General features: G+C 47.7%; 1 long non-coding RNA gene and 1 other non-coding gene across 2 annotated transcripts; both read left to right on the forward strand.

Annotated features, from left to right (window-relative positions):
• Positions 1–2,123: 2,123 nt before the first annotated feature.
• On the forward strand, positions 2,124–2,285 carry LOC147629148 (U1 spliceosomal RNA). Its single transcript, XR_015268032.1, has one exon. It is a non-coding gene; the product is annotated as a U1 spliceosomal RNA (small nuclear RNA).
• Positions 2,286–2,533: 248 nt separating this feature from the next.
• Positions 2,534–5,103, forward strand: LOC147629149 (uncharacterized). The gene is made up of 3 exons (XR_015267910.1): positions 2,534–2,671; positions 2,749–3,063; positions 3,133–5,103. It is a non-coding gene; the product is annotated as an uncharacterized LOC147629149 (long non-coding RNA).
• Positions 5,104–8,232: the final 3,129 nt, after the last annotated feature.

Here is an 8,232-nt window from a genome sequence, read left to right on the forward strand (position 1 = left end):
CAACTCAATATGAACAGCTTTGAGAGGACATTTAGTGTGCTATCTGCTTTGCAAGGAGGTTTTCTTGGGCCGTTAGTTGTAGCAAGCACAAGTCTCCCTCAGTGAGGAAGACTATGGCTGGGCATTCCACTTGTTTTTATGTGTTTGTGTGTCGCGGGTTCTCTACGTGGGGAGTCCATGAAATCTAAGTTAAATAATCATGTGTGTTTTTTTCCTTTATATGTTTGTACTGCCTTCACTTATAAAAGGCTCCATGTTATCTTTGATCCGTGTTAGGAGCTTGGGGGGGACGGGTGTGACGAAGAGCTAGACTTGCTGCTTCGGTCACTTTGTTGATTAGAGGATTGGCATGGCACGGGCGTTGCGAATGGCTAGATCGCTCCCTTTGCAACATGTGATGAAGCTAGACGGTAGCTACTTCTTTTGCATGTCGGGTCTTACCCCCTTTGCTCTGAAGGGGGGTTTGTTGGGTATTCGGAGTCTTATGTGTATGTGAAATAGCCCTTAGACAACTTAGTGTGTTTATGTGTGTGAATGAGCTCTTATAGCCGTTTTATGAGTGAGTGTGATAAGCAGTGATGTCATATGTTTAGCCATGTGTCATTATCCCAGTGTATGTGATGTGTCATTGTCCCATTGTATGTGATGTGAGAGAACATGCCCTTTGGGTTTCCAGCTTCTACTTCAATGTAAGTAGGAGTAGAAGCTCGTCCTAATGTGCCTATTCTTTGACAATGGACATAACATGCTTTGGGTTTCCACCTGCTACTCCGATGTAAGTAGAAAAGCCTCCACTGGCAAGAGTGCCTAATGGAAGCTTTACAAGTGGTCTAACGAGCAAAGTTCAAGGAAAAGCCCTCATAAATATTTATTCTTGCTATAACCTCACAAATGCTAGCTAACAATCACGTTAGTTGATTTTATGGGCGGCTCACAACAATGAGTAGCTTTCTACTTGGAATCTAGGGAGAACTAATTGCAAGACCGTAGACGTGAAGTTAGAATCCCACCAGAAGAAGCTAGACACACAAAAATAGGGTCAATGTGAGGAGCACATTGTAGACTGAAGAATAGGATGAGGTTGAGCTACTCTTGGTAGGCTACTAGTGTAGTGACATATAATGACAAAGTCTTGAGTTTAGTGGATAAAGGATGATTAGTTGCTTGCCCCTAATCTCCCCGCCGTGAACAGTATCAAGGCTAGGCTTTCCCCCGCTAGCTTATTGCTAGTGACCACCAGAGGTTATTGCCCCGCTAGCTTATTGCTAGTAACCACCAGAGGTTATTGCCCGCCCCGCTGATTCAAAACCGGGAGAGCCACTGCCTAGATCCGCCATGGGCCGCCACCAACTCTGAGCGGTGCTGCTAGTGCAGAGAGTCCACTCAGCCCAACGACGGTGCCACCCACCAATTTTGCCGCCAAACTTGGGTGGTGTGAGTACAGGGTTTCTTGCCCGAGTTTGCTGCCTCTCTGCCCTCGCCGTGCAAAGAAGGGTTTCTTGAGCAGCACAAAGATTTAGCAGAGAGCCCTCTGCACACATAACTTTGCCCATGGGTGGTCCTCTTTTTGTGGCGATGGCCTTAGCTTTGGAGCTGACTTTGGAAGAGGAGGCGAAGGGCTTCGTAGCTTCCACGAGGCCGTGCGCATAGGCACCACACGTGATGAACATGATGCTGCATGCGTTCTCTCGTGTTGTGTAGGGGTTGATGGCCGCGATGATGAAGAAAAAATTGATGACTGTGGACGCGAGGCCGTTTTTATGTGTGAGTGTGATAAGCGGTGATGTGGCCTTGTGTCACTGCCCCAGGGAGGGTACGTGATGTGTGAAAGAAGATAAGCCTATAAAAGGCAGTGTCCTCTTTGAGGCTCATATAACAGCAGTACAGGTGATTGCCTACACCATGTAGTAGTAGAGTATGGAAGTGTGATGTGTGTCTTTTCCCCCATGCATGTCCACAAGATACTTGTAGTAGAGAGAGCTTAGCTTATTCCAAGCCTCGACTCTTTTTGAGGGTGGTCCAGACGCTTAGTGCTGCGCGTGTCGTGGGAAAGGTCCCATAATAGGTTGGCGTGGCTGGTCGAGAGGCGCCTACTAAACAGCGTCCACGCGCGGCTGGAAGGTATACTTACCTGGGCGGGGTCGATCGGTGATCAGGATGGCCGATGGCCTAGGGTTGGCCTCTCCATTGCACTCCCGGACGGGCTGCACCCTAGCATCTCCCCAACGGGGAGAGTGCACGTCATAATTTGTGGTAGCGGGGGCTCGCGTTCGCGCGGCCCCCACCCAAAACAAAACTCCAAACCATGAAACCGCGCAGCAGTGCCGCAGGCCATGCCGGGGCTCTGATTTCATTTGGGCTACCGGCTGTGTTCGCATACCCTACGACGGAGAAGGAGACAGACCAGCCCTACGACGGAGAAGGAGACAGATCCCACCCTTTCCATGCTGCAGCTGCTGTTGTTGAGGCAAAAGGCGACATGAGCCCCAGCCATCCGTCATGGGATCTGTCAGCAGGAGGAGCCAGTGTGCACTTGACATGAATGAATAGCCTCTGCCTTTCTAGTCTAGAGTTCTGTGATCTTACACTTCCTACCTGCTGCCAGTTACGGACAGCCACCTCGGCTAGCAGCACTGGACTGCGCAGGGGACTCCATGGACCTCATCCACATGTTTGTTCTGAACCATTGCTGCTCTTGATTTTGTGTTCTCTCTTCCTGACATTCCTCTCTTGCTCTCCTTTTTACAGGATAAAGGAGGAGGCTTTGGATCATCGGTTTCCACCACAACCACACATGGACCTCATCCACATGTTTGTTCTGAACCATGCTGCTGCTGTTGTTGAGGCAAAAGGCGACATGAGCCCCAGCAATGTTGGATTACGCATCCGTCATGGGATCTGTCAGCAGGAGGAGCCAGTGTGCACTTGACATGAATGAATAGCCTCTGCCTTTCTAGTCCAGAGTTCTGTGATCTTACACTTCCTACCTGCTGCCAGTTACGGACAGCCACCTCGGCTAGCAGCACTGGACTGCGCAGGGGACTCCATGGACCTCACCCACATGTTTGTTCTGAACCATTGCTGCTCTTGATTTTGCTTCCTGACATTCCTCTCTTGCTCTCCTTTTTACAGGATAAAGGAGGAGGCTTTGGATCATCGGTTTCCACCACAACCACACATGGCAGATTCAGCTAGTTAGCCCCACACTTCATTGGCTGTGAGATCTCTCCCCTCATTTGAAGCTTCTCAATATCAGGAGGTGGATGGCACACACTGTCATATGGGGGGACGCAACAGTGAAGCAGCAGTCAGAGCAAGGGCCAAGCCTGCAGCTGAAGGCGAAATTGCGAGGGAATCAAAGGACATGAGCATGGGGCATCTCTCTGTTTGTTGATCATTTTTTTCCCATACACTCGTCGAAATTGTTTGTTGTAAACTTGAGCTTGGCTTGACACCATATTGGAGGAGATACTTGTGTGTGTGTGTGTGTGGTAAACTTGAGCTTGGCTTGCCACCATATTGGAGGAGATACTTGTGTGTGTGTGTGTGTGTTTGCGTAAGTCTTCCATTGCCATTCTCTCTTTAGACTCTGTTGGTCTACAATTGCTTAAACCCTAGCAAGTTCCCGCCATTCCATCTGTGTGTGTTGATTGTTTGGCTAGGGAAGCAGCCCGTAGAGTCAAGAGAGCACATCTGGGTTTGAAGAAAGTTCGATTTTGTGTTAGTTTGTCCCAAGGTTCTTGTGAACATTTATTTTGCAGCATCCCATGTATGTTGCCTGCATGACTAGGGTGGAACCAAGGGAACATGTAAGGGTTTGGGGAAAGTCTCTTTTACTACTCGGTACCATTTGTTTCTCTTTACAGGTGTGAAGGATCAGATGATGGTTGCCCCTTGACCCATATGTTGACAGAGTAGATGGCTGTTAAGGCCCGCACGCAAGTCGAGCAGATGTTGGCTTTCCGTCAAGAGGTTGGTGCCTTGCGGGGCGGGAAATTTGGACCCACGGAGCTCGAACTCTGCATCCATTGTTGCCCGCCAATCCAAGCAGAAAGGCCACCACAAGCAAGAGGTGGACCAGCCTAAGCATGGTGAGCAACATTTGGAAGGTTGCTTTTGGTGGTTTTGGGAATGCTCGGGCTGGCATGAGCCCCAGCATGGGAGTCGTCATTCGGATGGGTGATTCGGATGTATTCCGTGGACGGTCTTCATCATGGGATCCCTCCTTACCATGTTCCTTCTCTCCTGTTTCATCACTTATATGTCACGGAGGGTCTGTAGGGATCCCAACCTCCTCTCACATGCAACATGAGGAGTGGGCCCCCAAGTTCAATGGAAAGATGGATGTTGAGGCAGTTACAAATTGGGTCAAGGAGATGCCTGTCAATCTTTAATAATCGTCGTCTTATCCCGACAACTTTCACGGTGCTGCTTTGTTATGGTGGGTCAGGATTATTTGCAGCATCATGCCATGGTAAATGGGGACGATTTCCATCGATTGAATTTACTAATCGAACAAACCATGTGCCCAACTGTGCTGAGTGCATGGAAAAGCTGGGTATTTCTGGCCAGTGGTTTCCCGAGGCTGCGGCGACGGAAGGAAGAAGTTTTCAGTCAGGGGACTAACACGAGTCTTCTGAGCCTTAAAGAGCTGGGTGAAGGATCTTTGGTTTCACTGCTGTCAATTTCTTCAATGCCCGAGTGCATTGCAAAAAGTCCATGGTGGACTTGGGTGGATGTACGGAGGAGTAATTATGTAAGTGTGCTGGTGGACTTGGGTGGATGTGCGGAGGAGTTTTTCTCCCAAGTTTTGTTTGGAAGTGCCGTTGCATGTCTTGGGCATGTGGCATGTTTCCGATGGGAAAGCTCCTCCTCTGTTTTTCTTGTGTCTCGGATTCGCCTCCTTTGACATTACCCAGAGATTCTGGTTGGGTGTAGCACACGGATATTTCCGTGGAGTTGGTGGATATTGGTCCGAGCATAGGGTGCTGAGGAGTTACTTGTGGATACAGGTTTGACTCAACAGTACTAAGGAGTGTTGTCTACTTTTATGATTCATTCATCCATATGAGCAGATGCACTAGTGGATGTTTTTTTTTGCAACTTCTGTAAAGGAATTTCTCGGGGTGTTCTCAATGACAGGTTTTAATTGGGGCTTCTAGAGGAGGATTCTCATTAATGGCAGGTGCTTCCTCGGGAGGTGCTTGATTAGGTGTCTTCTGTGGAGATGCATTTACAAGCTTCTGTGCTTACAAGGCGAGGACTTAATGTTAGCTTCAAAGTAGGACACAAAATGGTCTCCCAGTGCTTCGGACTTTCAATTTCTTGGGTGAGACTGGAATGGAGTTTCTTGTGTGTTGCACCCATGTCTACTCTGTAGTGTCGTTTCAGTCTTAGTGGTGGGTAATCGAATGCACTTACGGATCGGCTGGGCAGCCACCATCAGGGACTGGCTGCCCCAGACAATGGACATGATGGGTGCTAGTGCTAGTAGCCTAGTTGGCCAGGCTGGAGAGGACATGCTGGTTGTGCGTGGACTAGTAGGCAGAAGGCAGTGGGTTGGGATGCAGGGCTGGCTGGGTGATAGTCAGCCTGCAGCAAAGAGCATGTCGGCTAATCCTTTAATAACTGTGGTCAATCAAGTAGACCCATAAAAGGCCCTATAAATAGGTGTGGCGTTTTCATCATGAGATATTCAGCCTTACATAGCAATCCAACAGCAAAGCAAGGGCCAACCATGCATTTGAAGGAAAAATCTATAGGAGATTGTGGACATCACATTTGTCATCAACTTGGCTGCATTTGTCAGTTTGTTGAGCATTTTGTATATCTGAGGGAGTCGTCGTACATTGTTTTGTTTGTTTATTGAACTTGATTTCTTGGGGATGCACATTTGATTGGAGTAGATACTTATTTGTCTGTTTGTGTTTGGATAAGCCTTCCACTGTGATTCTCTATCTGTTAACACTCTCACAGCAGTACTGGATCTACAGTTGCTATTAGAGCTTAGGATTAGCTAGAATGTTTTTTTTCTTTCTCAACATTCTCTCGATGTGGCTCATTATTTGGATAAGGAAGCAGCCTGTGGACTTAACCAAATTTGGGGAAGTTAGATTTGTGTTAGTTTGACCCAACGTTCTTGCAAAATGTTTGTTTCCAGCATTCCATGAGTATTACTTGCCTGATCAGGGAAACCTAGTAAGGTTTGGGGATAGTCTCTTTTGGGTACCTTTTGTTTGTTACCACTTGTTTCATCAAGGCTTCAAAGGCGGCCTTGATCCATATGTTGATGGAATGGATGGCAGCCTGTGCACAGGCAGCGTATGTTCATCATCGTGTGGAGCCTGTGCATGGTCTCGCGGAAGGTTATGAAGCCATTTGCCTCCTCTGTTAAAACTTAGCTGCAAAGCTAAGATCATCGCCACAAAGAGGCCTAGCTCCAAAGCTAAGACCATTGCCTAGCCATGGGCAAAGTTATGTGCAGAGGGCTCTCTGTTGACTCTTTGTGCTCAAGATACCCGTCTTTGCAGTGAGGGAAGACAGGGTGGAGAAGCGGCAAACTGGGCAAAGAAGCGATGGTGCAGCAAAGAGGGTAGAGAAGCGTGGCATGGTGGCACGGTCGGGAGCTGGGCAGAGGCGGCATTTCTCTCCACAATCGCATCACCCAGGTTTGGCGAGATGAAATTTGCGGGCGCGGCATTGTCATTGGGCTGAGTAGCGATGGTGCACTTTGCACTAGCATCACCCAAAATTGGTGGTGGCCCACAGTGGCTCTTGGTAGGCAACTCATAATGGCTCTCGGTTTTGAATCATCAGGCAATAACCTAGACAGTAGTGAAATAAGCTAGCGGTAGCAATTTAAAAGCCTAGCTTTGATACCATGTAGGGTAGGTTAAGGGAAAGTTGCTTTGGAGGATGAAAGATATCCATGTTGTGTGGGAGTGCAGAGATACACATGGAGAGAGAGAGAGAGTTATAGCACGGCTCAATAATATCTTCTATTGATGATGTTATATGAGCTTCAAAGAGTACAGTGCCTTCTATAGGCTTAAAAACTTTATCTTTGACGCATCACATACATTGGGGCAATCACACATGGCTAAGCATATGACATCACTACTTACCACGCTCACACATAAAACGACTATGAGAGGTTGTTCACACACAACAACACACTAAGACATCTAAGGGCTATTTCACACACACGAGGCTTCGAATACCTCATCCTAAATCAAGACTTTGTTATTATATGTTACTACATTAGTAGCCAAGAGTAGCTTAAGCTCATCCTATTTTTAAATCTACACAGAGAACTCACAAAACACACACACAAACAACTAGAATGCCTAATCATAGTCTTCCTCAATGAGGGAGACTTGCTATAGCTAATGGGCCAAGAAATCTTCCTTGCAGATAGCACATTGAATATCCTGAGACTCAAAGCTGTTCTCTTTGAATTGGCTCATGGGCGAGCTTGGCTTCTACAACAGCTCTAGATGTGGGCACAAATCTAGTCACACTTTCAAAAAACCCTAAGATGAAACCTTTAAGGGTTGTGTCAAGGTAAAGATTCTCACATCAAAGCCCCAGCTTTCACCTATACCCGTGCATGCCAAAGTCTTCATCTTCATCTTCAATATGACCCACCAGATCTAGACATAAACTCTTGCAACTTGCCCGCAATCGTCCACCATCAACTCTTACACTAGAGAACGCATGTTCATCATGCGACGCATGTGCACGGCCTCCCGTGTGGAGTCATCATATTTTTCTTCACATCACTTCATCACATCGTGTCCATCAATAAAGAACACATGCATGTGGTGCCGGTGAATGGCCTGACGGAACTACGAAGCCCTTCGCCTCCCCTTTCAAAGTCAACTCCATAGCTAAGACCATCACCAAAAATATTCCTAACCGTGGGCAAATTTACGCGCAGAGGGCTCTCTGCTAACTCTTTGTGCTCAGGGCGGAGAAGTAGCAAACTGGGCAAAGAAGTGATGACACGGCAAAGAGGGCAAAGAAGCATGGTGCGATGACATGGTGATGAACTGGGCGAAGGCGGCATATGTCTCAACACTTTCATGATCCAAGTTTGGAAATGAAATTGGCAAGCGACGGTGCCGTTGGGCTGAGTGGAGGTGGGGCACTCTACACTAGCACCGTCCAAAATTGGTGGCAGTCCACGAGATAGCTCTGGGCAGCCAACTCCTAGTGGCTCCCAGTTTTAAA

Source organism: Cibotium barometz, chromosome 18, assembly GCF_041138505.1.
Source record: "Cibotium barometz isolate CiBa-2024 chromosome 18, ASM4113850v1, whole genome shotgun sequence".
NCBI lineage: Eukaryota > Viridiplantae > Streptophyta > Polypodiopsida > Cyatheales > Cibotiaceae > Cibotium > Cibotium barometz.